Here is a 14855-nt window from a genome sequence, read left to right as displayed (position 1 = left end):
GTCCTGGGATGTAGTGTTTACCTTTATCAAATCTTCATCATACTGTACTAAACAATAACAACCCGTTATCGAAAAAAACAAAATTTATTACACTTGAACGCTACGGTACAGATTACAGCGACATCGTGTTCTGCGTCGTACGTCCCGACGGCCAAACCGCCTACGCTTGTCGCGGCGCCGACGATGGCGAAGCAGACGCCGGCTCTCAGACACACGGCGACGGGTCGGCTGGCAAACGCCGGCGCTGAGCAGCTCAGGGTGGGCAGCCTCAACGTCCGACAGGGAGGCGGCATCGGCGTCGGCATCCTGAAGACAGATGAAGAAGTTCTGAATTGCACCACCTAACAGCTGTACCGTGAAGTGATTCGCAAGAAACGTCACTAAATGTTCGGTACTTTATTTGCTCGTTAGTGATCGTAAATGCTGAAACGACTTCTTTAAGAATCTCAGATAACCTCAAACAGCTCGGCCTCGCTGCTGAGAGATATTAATGCAACAATTTCATTAACATTCAAGGATATTCGATACTGACCCACTTGGTCTGCTATTAACCGAGATACAATATTAGGGAGTGTCTCCTCAAGTAAGTGGTCAGCTCTGTGAATATTTGACTCTAGAGCAAACCACAAGTCTGAGAAGACACTCCCTATGATTGCATCTCAGTTGACAGCAGACGAAGTGGCACGGTGTCGAAGATCTGTGAATGCGCTGGACAGCCAATGCTCTACGAGGAATGCCTTTAATTGTTTATACCTGGTAGAGCAACACTCTGGCAAATGTAACATTGTAATATTCCAAAATGCACACTGATAACTGCAGCAGATATAAAGTCATAATATGATATTTTTATTGCATATAAGCATAATCAAAGCAATTACTTCAATAAAGCAATAACCACAAACATGGTTCTTGTTGAACTTCAGTCTAATCATGTACCTCTTTCTGTACTGTTGTACTGAACACAAAGAAATCAAAATTAAGAGACCGAAAATGAAAAAAAGAAGAAGTACAAAAAGAAGAGTTAATGGTGGAGAAATGGAAGTGAGGAAGAAGTAGAAAAGAGCAAGAAGGAATGAATTAAAGGAGGCAGCAGAAACAAGATGCAAAAAATGCAGATCTAACTCACCTCTGCTCCAGAAGCGCCTTCTTCTCTTACAGGAAGACTGCTCATATTCCACAATCCTTGAATGTTTTCGCGTACACTCAAACGCAGATCTGCCATTGACTGCCACTGTAAAAGCAGACGTACATCATCACTATACGTACAAACTAACTACACAGCAAGAAACAGTTTCCGTATTTATTTACACTAGACAAGAAATATCTTATATTCTGAACGCCAGAATTATATTTAATTGATAACTATAGTGTTACAGTTTTGGATGAGAAGAATGATTATTTAGAGCATTTCACTTTAACATGAAATATCATCTAAAGTAGGAATCTGTCAAATGTGGAATTGTAATATCGAAGGTAAATTTCCCATTCTTTTATAACTGCTTTGCTAATCGACTCATTACATTCTATTGTTGAATAAAAGCAGACTCAAAGCATTTTCTTCTTCCAACGTATTTCATCAGTAAATACATGCATCAATCGAGGAAAAACTACATCCTGGTTTGTTGCTGATTTGGAATAAAATCAACTACTTAAGTATCGACCCAACAGAAATACAAGTTAGTAGAAAAGAGTTGAAGAATAAGGACAAAAGGAAGGTGTAATGGGGAAAAAGGGAGCAAGGAACAAGCATAGGATAAGCAAGAACGAGGAAATTAATGCAGGAGCCAGAAACAAAGTGCATAAAATACAGATGTAACTCACCTTTGACACATATGCAGTTGACAGTGATGAGCGTCGGAATTCAAACTGTGGGGTTTCATCATCAGACTCAAAATCACTATATTCCTCTTGTATTACAGGCAGATAGTAATCCTGCCACTGTCCCTGTAATACTTCACGCCCTTCCAAGTAACATGTCTCATGGTAACGTATTTCTTCCTCTGTGACGCTGTAGAGACATATGTTCCTCTTCAGCTCATCCAGTTCCACCTGTCAACATATTACAAGCTGTAGACGAGAGTACCTTCTCCTTAAGATCGTAACTGTATTAACAGAAATAAACCACATCACTGTATATATGAAGTTAATACATTATACAAAAGGTTTAATAATTACTTATACGGGTATAAAGTTGAATAGTCATATAGATTCAGTTGAAGGTAAAGCAGTTGGTGACTAAAGATCATTGGTAGGATGATACAGGGTGCAAACTGTTTACAAAGCAGATTGCTAGGAGACACTCATGAGGTGCTTCTTACAGTAGTGATTAAGTGTGTGGAACTGGTGCCAAATACACTGTCCAGTGACAATAATGCGACCTCCTGTGAGAGGCCTGGATAAACAACTCTTGCAGGGTGAGACATACAGGAAGAGCGTCAGTGAGACTCTGGAAGATACCGACAGGGACCTGGAGCCATGTCGACTCCAGTGCCGTTTGATGATTCATGGCGCGAACAGCGCGATCGATGTGGTCCCACAGATGCTCGACTGGGCTGAAATCGGGAGGTTTGGTGGTCAAGGTAGTATTGTAAACTCATTCTGGTGTTCTATGAACCACGCACGTAGACTATGTGCTGTGTGACACCTTCCATTATGTTGCTGGTACATGTCATCGTGCCGATGAAATACAAACTGCAAGTAGGGGTTAATATGGTCCCCAAGGGTAGATGCAAACGTGTGTTGATCCATTGAACCTTCAGCAATGACGAGATCACACAGGGAATGCAACAAAAAACATTCCCCAGATCATAATTCTCCCTCATGGTAGCAGGGTGTTTGCTTTCAGAAGTTTTACGCCGATGACCATCTAACGTACGGAACGTGACTGATCTGAAAAGACCACCTGTCGCCACTCAGTTGTCGTATAGTTGTGGAACGGGCGTGGAAATTCCAACCTTCGTCGTCGATGAACAGCAATCAACGTGATTGCATTAACAAGGCGACTTGGAGGCTCATACGCAGGAATGATCGTCGAGGACCCACTATTGGTAGACCCTTGGTTCATCTGGGCACTTAGTTGATCAAAATTTGCACGTCTATTCGCTTGTACACATCTCCACATCCATCGTTAATCCCTGTCATCTATGGATCATGGCACACCACAGTTGCCTTGGCGCCAGTTTTTGACAGTTCGTTTTGCCTTGCACTGTATACTTCAACCACGGCAACACAAGAATAGTTTACAGACTTAGCCATTTCGGAAATGCTGCCACCTTCGGCCCAAAAGCCAATGATCGTGCTCTTTTTGACATCAGATCAATCGCATCGTTTCCACATTTGGAGAAGGACTGCACTGTTTTGCGTGTCCCCCCGACACGCTTTATATACCCTCCACTGCTAGTGCTGTCACCTTCCGTCTGTGAGTGGCTATTGCACGTTGACGTCACGTCGAGCATAGGTGGTGGTCACATTACTGTGACTGTCTGTGTACGACTAACAGGATATATCACAGGTATACAAAGACGGGAGAACGAATCATCGTAGGTCTGTTTGACTCAAGGGAGAGCTGGTCTGGCACACTTATGAAGACGAACACCGATCACCCTGCGAAAATCTACCTACAAATTTTGACGAACGAGCATGGCGCTTCGTTACAGGATCATTTAGTAACCGCGAAAGCATTACGCAGATGATAAACAAACTCCAGTAGAAGACTCTGCAAGAGAGACGCTCAGTAGCTCGGTACGGGCTTTTGTTGAAGTTTCGAGAACATACCTTCACCGAGGAGTGAAGCAGTATACTGCTCCCTCCTACGTATATCTCGCGAAGAGCTCATAGGGATAAAAAAGAGCGATTAGAGCCCACACAGAGCCATACCGACAATCTTTCTTTCCACGAACAATACGAGTCTGGAATAGAAGAGAGAACCGATAGAGGTACTCTATCCTCCGCCAACACCGTCAAGTGGCTTGTGCAGTATGGATGTAGATGTAGATATTCAGTGATGAGTCTAGGAATATACGACAGCCTCCTATGTATCTTTAACAGTTGCCACGAAGACAACATGAGAATAAAAACCGATTGAACTCAGGCACTGAATCGTTCTTTTTTCTCGCACTGCATACGCGAATTGTCTGGGGCGAAACTCTAACATATGGCGCAGTGCTATGTATCTCTAACCACACAATTCAGAGCTGTATGCATCCTTCTCTATATATTATCTTCTCCTGCCTATGTTGTAAAAAGCCGTGACCAGGTCAAATTATTCTTCGCGCTCCGCTGTCGCTTTTTTTATATTCTTGGCCCATGCTTACAGTCCTCCACATAGTTTCCTTCTAGTTAAGTAAAACGCACAGAACCTTCGTACAACCATGTGAAACTGCCAGGATGGTTCTTGTTTGTTCGATTCGGATATCATGATAACTTGAGTCGACAAAACGTTGACATTACATGTGAATTTCTCAGCTTATCTTTTTGTGGCAGGTTCGTATTGATAACACCAAGTCTCGTCAGCCTTGACGATATTTTATAGAAAGAATTGTCTTCGTTTTGTATTTCATTCAAGTCGTCACAGGCGCCCACGCTTCATTCTCTTCGGAGAATGTCTGGAACGCTTGGTTCCTTATGCCTTCGTCTTGAACATTGTGTTTGGAGATGTTGTTCCACTACTATGACTGACAAAACTGACACACTATCGCGGTACACTCACTAATTAACACTGCGTTCTCATAACTGACTGGTTGAACGCACATTTGTTGTTTACAGCTGTTAGCTCAAGCTGCCACCGTAGTTCCCGCGCTGACGTCACTTATATGTCAGAAATGAAATCAGTCTTGGACCTTTCTGGATAGATGGTGTATTTAGTAAAAGTAGAAGTGAAGCAATTTCTTTTTGATACTAACTGCATTACAATACACCAACATAAGTCGGGGAATAATTAATCACACAATTGTTGTTGAGTTGCAGTCAGACCTTGCAATTACATACTGAACCCACAGGAATCAAAATTAAGAGAGCAGTACTGAAAAGAAGAACAAAACGAAGTGGTAATGTTGGAAGAGAGGGAGAGAGTACAAATTAGGAGAGGAGGGGCAATAAAGGAAGAAAAAAGGAACTAGAAACAATATTTAAAAAATACAAACGTAACTCACCTTAGCTCCAGTGGGGTGCTCTTCTCTTGCAGGAAGACTGCGCATGTTCCACAATCCGTGTAAGAATTCGCGCAGACGCAAACGCAAACTGCGTAAATCAGCTAATCCATCCCGCTGAATGAACAGAAAGAAACCATCAGTAAACGCCAAGGTAACTATACATCACATAACAGCTTACATAGTTACTTGTAGTATTCGAGAAATATTTAATGTGTTGGGCAATCTTATTGCTGTAGCATTAAATGTATAGAACGATTACTTACGGCACTTGATTATAATATGAAATCATCAGGATTTGTGATAATTCATGAGTGTCGTTAAATAATTCTAGGGACAGTTATATGCATTATTAATTGTTTTTAATCTAATTTTTACTAATTCTTCTCTCTATTAATAACACAATGGAGTGTAAACGACATGACTTCATATATCTGGCAAGATAAAAATTACTAGACATATCAAAATTATTCATCAAGCAAGCAAAACAGATCAAACGTTATACGGCGTACAAAGTTAAATTTGCGGTTATAAGGAGGATTTCTAGACAGCGATGGTGCAGCATATTATCTTGGATGAAGATTCAGCGATAGTTGTAGAAGTAGCAATGGGTATGCCCCGTGGAGGATCTTTTACGTTGGGATAAATTTATTTTATTTTTTGTTAGATGTTTTCGTTAAATAGCTGAATAAATTGTGGTTAGGAATAATTTAACTAAGCAGAGTAGAGAAGATAAAGTCAAAGAGATGTTCACTGGGCGGACAAATTAGTAATGTAACGTCATTGCGTGGTTCGGTTGTTAAAACAAGTCGTTTGTGTTCCGTTCTGTTGTTCGGTCGTGCGCGTATCTGAAAGGAATTAATTCGGGGACTACAATAAATTTTGACATAATAGTTACGATTCGATGTTCCGACAAAAGGGGTTAACGTCAGTGTTAATTTGAATTTTTGGCGACAGGATTAGTTTTGACAGATACGTGAAAACGGACGTAAGGAAAGTTGTTCGCATATTATCCTTAAACGTGACTTTTTATTTAATGAACAATTGCGGGCTCATTAAAAGCTATTCTCTCATGATTAAGATCAATCCCTCTTTTCTCGTAGATAGTGATCATTCATTAACATTTACGTCATAAGAAAAAGGATTATTAATAAAAGTGATGTTAAATGACAATTACGTGTTATTGCGTTAGTGTGGAACCGACGTAATATCTCTGAAATGACATTGATATATAATTTGTGTTAAATACTGAACTGAGATAGGAAGTAAATTGAAATTAGTGAACATTTGATACTGAGACTATAGAAGCAGAAGCGCTTAAGCTTTCTTTTCTCTAAAATGGCAAAATAGGTACGAACTTTAACTCAATAGTCGACATTATGTATTGCAAAGACATTAGCATTTCATACTTATTTTGACGACGCGCTGTTAAACAAAGGAACGTTGAGTCTCTGTACGAGTAATAAAATTAAATCTAAAAACATAATTAATAACGGCGAACTCCGCTTTAACAAACTGTATTGCTTGTCGTCATCGGGCAATAACTGCTCAACCCTGGATACTTGTGTGGTGAAATTAGAAGTCGGGCATATAAAACAAACTTAAAAATCCATTGAAGCTACAGTGGAGTCGGCTCAACACGACGTGGGCAGTTATAAAGTGTGTTCGGAGAGTTACAGTTCGTGTTGTATACTGACAATCTTATAGTTGACAGTAATAGCACCGCAGACAGATTCTAGATGGTGCAGTTGTCTACAATGAAGTAAAGTCTGGAAAAAGTTGCACAAATAGCTAGTCAGATGTTGATAAGGCTTCAGTGTCTGGAAAAGACTGGCAAGCTACTTTAAATCTACAGAAAAATAAAACTGTACACGTCATGAATCACTGATAAGTTGTATCCTATGACAGCAATCCCGTAAGGCATTTCTTGAATCAGTCAACTCATGCAACTATCTTGGTGCAATAGTTCGTGAGCATATGGTATAAGCACCTAGGTTCAGTAGTATGAAATACCAGGTGACACATTTGGATTTATTGGTAGGATAGTGGGAAAATGTAGTCAATCTACAAAGAAGATTGTCATCACTATAAAAAAGAAAAAAAAATCTTGCGATGAGAAACCACCACATACAACGTCGTAAGACATCCCTGTTTAATGTTAGTCATCTGTGTGATGATGTGGCTAACTGTTACTTCCAAAGAATTGCTTTTCGCCTTTCCATCACACATCATCACACTGTTTCCACTACGATGAAATATCCACACAGAAGTGCGATTCCCGTCTTACGGATCGATCAGACGCCTCCTATGGTTCTAACCTTTTTCCTGTGTCTGTCGCAAGTAACTGTTATATAAGTCGCTAGACAGCCGAGTGCATAACGTTATTGAACTATAACATAAGTTTCAACATTAACTTCGCTGGATTATTTACATATGAAATCAGTTTTTCTCAACATCTTTAAAAGCTGTCAAGGGCAGTTTTATCAGTTGGTGTCCAAAATAGTGACATCTGCAAGCAATGCGTTGAATATGAGTTTAGGTTTAAATACTATATTTTTCCGACATAGGGTATGTACTACAGTCACCAACATACACCCTTGCGCGTGCGCACCCACACATACACACACTCACGCACACACACACACACACACACACACACACACACACACACACGCAGAGAGAGAGTGAGAAAGAGAGATTCATATAGACTGATAGAAAAAAAAAATACGTCTAGAAGGAATTGTGGTAGGCGTGTTTGTACATCTGAAAGACGATGGCTATTCAAATTTCACGCCAGTCGCTTAAGAGTGGCGTTAGTGGCATTACTATGAGGGTGCAAATCAGTTTTGCCTTAAATAAACGCTATAACGGGTCGTGAGATTGGACGTGGTGAATTGATCAAAGATGCCTTTAAAGTGACAAAGACACCGTTATCAACAGCTCACTGAGACTGAACGATGTCGTTTGTTAATAACGTTGCACGCAGTCTTGGCAGGAATATAGTCACTACATAATTCCCGACATTGGTTCTGGCGAGAATGTTCTGGTCGTAGGCACCATGATGGCGGTCAGTTGACGTCCGTCTTCTTATGCATCTTACTCCGTCATCATCGCGACTGCGGCCTTATGATCTAAATTGTAGACTGAACCTGTTGTCAACCAAAACAAACCTTGGGGAATAAATAATAGGCACATGGGTGCTATGTAAGGCGAATAAGGTGGGTAGTCTAACACTGGGATTCTGTTCTTCGCTAGAAACCTCTTAAAAGAAAATGCGGTATGAGCCTCTATGCCGTCGTGATGCAGAACGCGTGCCTTATTCTTCAACAATACGGGTTGCTTTAATATTTTCCCAAGGAAATATTCCATGAATATCGAAAATAAGAACCTTCTTTGCTTGAATCGTGATTTGCTCATTCGAACTTTTTTCTCTCTCGGTGAAGTTGGGCCCTTCCAGTGCATGATTTGGATCTTTGTTTCTGGAACGTAAGTGAAAAACTAAGATTCATTGCATGTTATCACTCTTTCCAAGAAATCAGGATCATTTTCAGTGGTTTTCAAAGCGTCGGTACAAACAGTTCCGCGAACTTTTTTTGATCGATCGTATTTTCGGCACCAGTTTCGCACACACTTTTCTCATGTTAAAGTGGTTATCTAAAGTTGCCTTACTCATTCCTTTTCAATATCTACCGTTTCAACAATCAATTGAATACTCAAATGACTCTCAGATTGACTCAGATTACTTACTTTTTCCATATTTTCATCAATTTTTGATGGTGTAGGGCACCCCGGGCGTGAGTCTTTTCGGCCGTGTTGAAGCACTCAAAAATTCGCGTACGTGATAAACAGTCTTCGTCATACACTTATTTTGGTAAAATATTCGTTTCAGTACCAGTTCCTCCAAGTTTCATGTGAAACTTACTACAATTAGTAGTTATTAGACTTATCAGTTTTCCGGCAAAACATAAAATCAACTGTTACAGAAACGAATGCTACAGCCAAACTGATTCGTCTACACATACCAGAGATGTTTCATTCGACTGAGAAGGCTTCACGCTTTGGAGATATTGGCCTTTCACCTTTGTCGCATGCGTATCAAGTCTTTGACAACATCAGTCCTGTTGTTTTACAGCCATATCCCGTGCAGGTGCCACCAAACCATATTTTTGCATCTTGTCTGGTCACTGTGACTTTCTGTTATATATCTGTTTCACTGTGTCCTTTAATAAAAATTTTAATATCGTCTGCTAAAAACACTGGTAAGTGGTACGGTAAATTATTTATAAGGATCAGGAATAGCAGGAAGCTTCAAAATCCGATGACATGCGATGTATCCTCGTCACTTATCATACACTTACCCAGGTCGAACAATGTGACAATCGACTCTGCTCTTTACCATCGGCAGACCAGGAACAAAGTTTCGTACCGAGATTGCCCGTCTTACAGTACTGCCACTGGATTCCTAACTCGATCATTTCCTGCCTCCAAGCCCAGCGTTTCAACGTCTGGATATTCATACGTGAAGCCTTACTTTACTTTTTGACACTTCATTTCGTTAAGTGACTTCAGATGTCATACCTTAGGCATTACTCAAGAGACTCGAAACATCGAATTGATATTTATCGTTCATTACTATTTTATTTCTCCTCACATGAGCAGTGTAATGGGACGTGACTCACCTCCACCTGGACTGCGTCTTCAGGTTCTTCTCCTCCAACACCGCAACAGAAAACCTTCACAAGACGCCGGAACATCTGCAGAAAAAAACATCGCTTTAAGTGTCGTCAGTAACTTCGACGTAAATAAACGTCACGGCAATATCCCGCACGTCATATATGTGGAACTTTAACATTGACCTGAATTGTCCAAACTTGTGGAAGTAGTTCGAGCATTTTTCTTCTTTGCTGAATCACACTCCACAGCATTACGAAATTCGTGAAACTTGAGGTATTATGCCACATGTAAGCATTGTGGCCGGATTTTATAAAGCAGTCGATCTTTTATTAGCACAAATAATGGACTAGGATCAATCTGATGTCGTATATCTGCGTTTTACTAACGTTGATCGTACAATATGTCGCCTTGAACTGGGATCAACTTTTACCAACAAAATTTCACAGGTCGAGGCAGGCTTTAGTTGCAGTCACTAATTTACAACCTAGCAACACTGCAGAAGACCGAATTCCGTTTTTTGCAAAACAAAGATCCCTTTTGACACGAAAACGGGTGACTAAATAAGGGAACAGGCTGTTCCTACATTGCTGAAGATAGAAATAATTATTTTTTCGATCAGTGAGATTGAAAGCGATCGTTTAAAGGAAACATCTTGAGATGTGAAGGAACTGTCGGTTTGGTATAGAGGGAAGTGGGAAGTGAGGAGGGATTGGGGTGGGGGTGGGGGGGTTGAAATTGTAGAGGGAGACAAGGCTTGACTAGAGTAAGCAGGTTCGAAGTGATGTATTAAAGGCGTTCATAAAGTTCCAGTTCGAAGGCTGTACAGTCCAGAATCGGTATGCCAATGACGCAAAATCGCCGTAAGCATTGAGTCAATCATTCCACCAAGACAACAGGTTGAAGACAGCCGTTTGGTAAGACACCGTGTCCTTCTGCGTGGAGAAGCCCGTAACTGCCTGCTGCATATCGTCGTCCAAAAGGAATATTCGACCCTTCAACGCCTTTTTCAAACGATCTAAACCGTCATAATTATATGGTGAGAGACCAGGACAATGTGGCGGGTGCCCGAGTGTCTTTTATTTGTTGCTGTCCGTAGCGGATGACGCTGACCTCCCAGATCGATCGGCGAATTGTGTCGAACTAGCGTGAAACTTTGGGAAACCATTCCATAACGGTGGTTTTCGGCAATACACATTCTTCATTCTCCGTTTGATGTCTACCAGTGTTGTCCTTCGGTAGCCAAGAAAAGGGTAACAGCATGTTGGTCCTGTTGTGACACATTTGGGAATAACGTCGCCATTGTTCACGATTCCGCATTTACCGAAAGCTTGTCAGAAAGACAAAAATGCCACACTACTCCCTTATCTGTATGTTGGTGCTTATATAACCGCATCGGAGTCGCGCTACGTTGCATGTACGCTGCTGTAATGCCCTCAAACGGAAGTTTATAGGTCACTCCTTACAGTTTGCAGTAGTTATGCTGAGAAGAAGCTTGCACATGACAGAATAGTAAAGAGAAGAGCATCAAACAAGATGACAACAACAAGAAAGCCTAGGTTAAGATATGTATCGGCGGTGTAAGTAATGAGTGTAGATAATAACTGCTCCTGAAAAAAAATTTGGAGGCGACTTGTAATTAATGTGAAAAAGTTTAAATATATTTCATAGACACTTAACAGTAGAGTAAGAAAGGAAAATTCTGTCTACTTCCAGAGAATATTAAGCATTTGGGGTTTGGCAGCATGGAATAAAAACCGAATGTCCGTTGCCTAAATGCTCTCGAGACTTGAATGACAGTAACTGCATACTTGGTATTAAGTAGTGCTTAAAGACATTGTTCAGAGGAAGCCGTCAGTCTGGCAACTGAACGCTTTTATCGTGCGTAAGCTGCTGTGATAATTACGTGCAAATTGATGAACCGACATAGTATCGGCAAGTGGCTATAATCTACGAGGGTCGTTTGATAAGTCTGGTAAATTTCCATGAAGAAATGGCGCATTTTGTTGGAACTTCATGTTTGGTAAGTTTGATTACTCCATGATAGACTAAGGAATTTTATTAATGTACAGGGTACAGTCATTGTTGACAGCCTTCTGTATTGGTCAAAGTGTCGACAGTTATTGAAAATAGAGGAAACCGAGTTTCGTGCTTTTACTAAATATTTACATGTTGAAGTGTCGGACTGTCCCCAAATCAAAAGAGAACTGGATGAATTTCAGCGGACTTTTACTCGGTCAGTGCGGACTATTTACTTTTGTATTAATGAATTTAAACGTGGTCGAAAAACGCCGAATACGAAGCACACTCTTGTCGTCCAACTGAAGTGTCACCACAAAGGAAACTATTGGCCTAATCCGTGATGTGATAATGGAAGACCGCAGAATAAAAGTTGTTGAGCCTTCTAAGACTATAGCCATCTCAAATGGACGAGTGCAGAATTGCTCGCATGGAGAAACGGGTCGACAAAAAGCGCATCCTGCACAACATTTCATTCATTGTCTGGCGACGTTTAATCTCAGTCCAGAAGACTTTTGCACCGATGTGTGACTGTTCATGAAACATGGGACCATGATTACACACCAGTGTCAAACCGGTAGTCAAAAACAATGGACAAAGGCTGGTGAAAGTGCACCGAAGAAGGCAAAGGCAATTTTGTCAGCTGGGAAGATGATTGTCACGGTTTTTTGGAATTCCAAAGGAATAATTCTCATAATTACTTGGAAATAGGCAGAACCACAACTGGACTCTATTGTGCATCATTGTTGGATAGTCTGAAACTTGCGTTGGCTGAAAAAAGACCAAGGCTGGCACGCAAAAAAGTGCTCTTTCACCAGGGAATGCACCATCCCATACATCAGCGATAACAATGGCGAAAGCGCAAAAACTGTGCTTAGAACTGATTCCATATCTACAGTTTGACAGAATCTATTTTTCCGATGTGATGTAAAAGCTGGAGTATCGCTGAACTACGGGTTTATCCCTTACTGAAGACAATGTAGCAGTTGACGGGAAGTCGTCGAGTAAAACAGAAGTCATTTCTGGCGTTCCCCAAGATAGTGTTATATGCCCTTTGCTATGCATTATCTACATAAACGATTGCGAGACAGTCTGAGCAGCCGTCATATGTTGTTTGCAGATGACGCTGTCGTTTAGCGACTAATAAAGTTATCAGAAGATCAAAACAAATTGCAAAACGATTTAGAAAAGGTATCTGAATGGTGCGAAAATTGGCTGTGCGCCCTAAATAACGAAAAGTGTGAAGTCATCCGTGAGTGCTAAAAGGAATCCGTTAAACTTCGATTACACGATAAATCAGTCAAATGTAAAGGCAGCAAATTAAACTAAATACCTAGGTATTAGAATTACGAACAATTTAAATTGAAAGGAACACACAGAAAATGTTGTGGGGAAGGCCTACATCTACATCTACATTTATACTCCGCAAGCCACCCAACGGTGTGTGGCGGAGGGCACTTTTCGTGCCACTGTCATTACCTCCCTTTCCTGTTCCAGTCGCGTATGGTTCGCGGGAAGAACGACTGTCTGAAAGCCTCCGTGCGCGCTGTAATCTCTCTAATTTTACATTCGTGATCTCCTCGGGAGGTATAAGTAGGGGGAAGCAATATATTCGATACCTCATCCAGAAACGCACCCTCTCGAAACCTGGCGAGCAAGCTACACCGCGATGCAGAGCGCCTCTCTTGCAGAGTCTGCCACTTGAGTTTATTAAACATCTCCGTAACGCTATCACGGTTACCAAATAACCCTGTCATGAAACGCGCCGCTCTTCTTTGGATCTTCTCTATCTCCTCCGTCAACCCGATCTGGTACGGATCCCACACTGATGAGCAATACTCAAGTATAGGTCGAACGAGTGTTTTGTAAGCCACCTCCTTTGTTGGTGGACTACATTTTCTAAGCACTCTCCCAATGAATCTCAACCTGGTACCCGCCTTACCAACAATTAATTTTATATGATCATTCCACTTCAAATCGTTCCGCACGCATACTCCCAGATATTTTACGGAAGTAACTGCTACCAGTGTTTGTTCCGCTATCATATAATCATACAATGAAGGATCCTTCTTTCTATGTATTCGCAATACATTACATTTGTCTATGTTAAGGGACAGTTGCCACTCCCTGCTCCAAGTGCCTGTCCGCTGCAGATCTTCCTGCATTTCGCTACAATTTTCTAATGCTGCAACTTCTCTGTATACTACAGCATCATCCGCGAAAAGCCGCATGGAACTTCCGACACTATCTACTAGGTCATTTATATACACTCCTGGAAATTGAAATAAGAACACCGTGAATTCATTGTCCCAGGAAGGGGAAACTTTATTGACACATTCCTGGGGTCAGATACATCACATGATCACACTGACAGAACCACAGGCACATAGACACAGGCAACAGAGCATGCACAATGTCGGCACTAGTACAGTGTATATCCACCTTTCGCAGCAATGCAGGCTGCTATTCTACCATGGAGACGATCGTAGAGATGCTGGATGTAGTCCTGTGGAACGGCTTGCCATGCCATTTCCACCTGGCGCCTCAGTTGGACCAGCGTTCGTGCTGGACGTGCAGACCGCGTGAGACGACGCTTCATCCAGTCCCAAACATGCTCAATGGGGGACAGATCCGGAGATCTTGCTGGCCAGGGTAGTTAACTTACACCTTCTAGAGCACGTTGGGTGGCACGGGATACATGCGGACGTGCATTGTCCTGTTGGAACAGCAAGTTCCCTTGCCGGTCTAGGAATGGTAGAACGATGGGTTCGATGACGGTTTGGATGTACCGTGCACTATTCAGTGTCCCCTCGACGATCACCAGTGGTGTACGGCCAGTGTAGGAGATCGCTCCCCACACCATGATGCCGGGTGTTGGCCCTGTGTGCCTCGGTCGTATGCAGTCCTGATTGTGGCGCTCACCTGCACGGCGCCAAACACGCATACGATCATCATTGGCACCAAGGCAGAAGCGACTCTCATCGCTGAAGACGACACGTCTCCATTCGTCCCTCCATT

Source organism: Schistocerca nitens, chromosome 5 (genome assembly GCF_023898315.1).
Source record: "Schistocerca nitens isolate TAMUIC-IGC-003100 chromosome 5, iqSchNite1.1, whole genome shotgun sequence".
In the NCBI taxonomy this organism is placed as follows: domain Eukaryota; kingdom Metazoa; phylum Arthropoda; class Insecta; order Orthoptera; family Acrididae; genus Schistocerca; species Schistocerca nitens.
This window is presented reverse-complemented; position numbering follows the sequence as displayed.